The sequence below is a fragment of the Nerophis lumbriciformis genome, linkage group LG17, assembly GCF_033978685.3.
Source record: "Nerophis lumbriciformis linkage group LG17, RoL_Nlum_v2.1, whole genome shotgun sequence".
Lineage (NCBI taxonomy): Eukaryota > Metazoa > Chordata > Actinopteri > Syngnathiformes > Syngnathidae > Nerophis > Nerophis lumbriciformis.
In genome coordinates this window covers 32636951-32637267 of record NC_084564.2, presented here as the reverse complement: position 1 = coordinate 32637267, position 317 = coordinate 32636951, and positions in this window count along the sequence as shown.

Genomic DNA, 317 nt, shown 5'->3' with positions numbered 1-317 from the left:
CTACAGAACATTTAGTTTTTATGTTGGCATTTCTGGCTCTTAATTTATTTGTTTTATTTTGAAGGTATTTATTTTCTTTTTGTTTGCATATTTAAGTTTACATTTTCTTTGCTACAGAACATTTGGTTTTTATGTTGGCATTTGTTAAGGGTTTCTTAATTTAATATTTGTTTTTGCACTAAACAAACGAGGCCTATTTATTTAACTGTTGATTGCAAGCATTTTAGTAGGCTATTACTATTTTTTTTATTTCCCACTTTTATTTATTTCTTATTTTCATTTCAGTGCAATAAAACATATTTAACAACCAAGACATT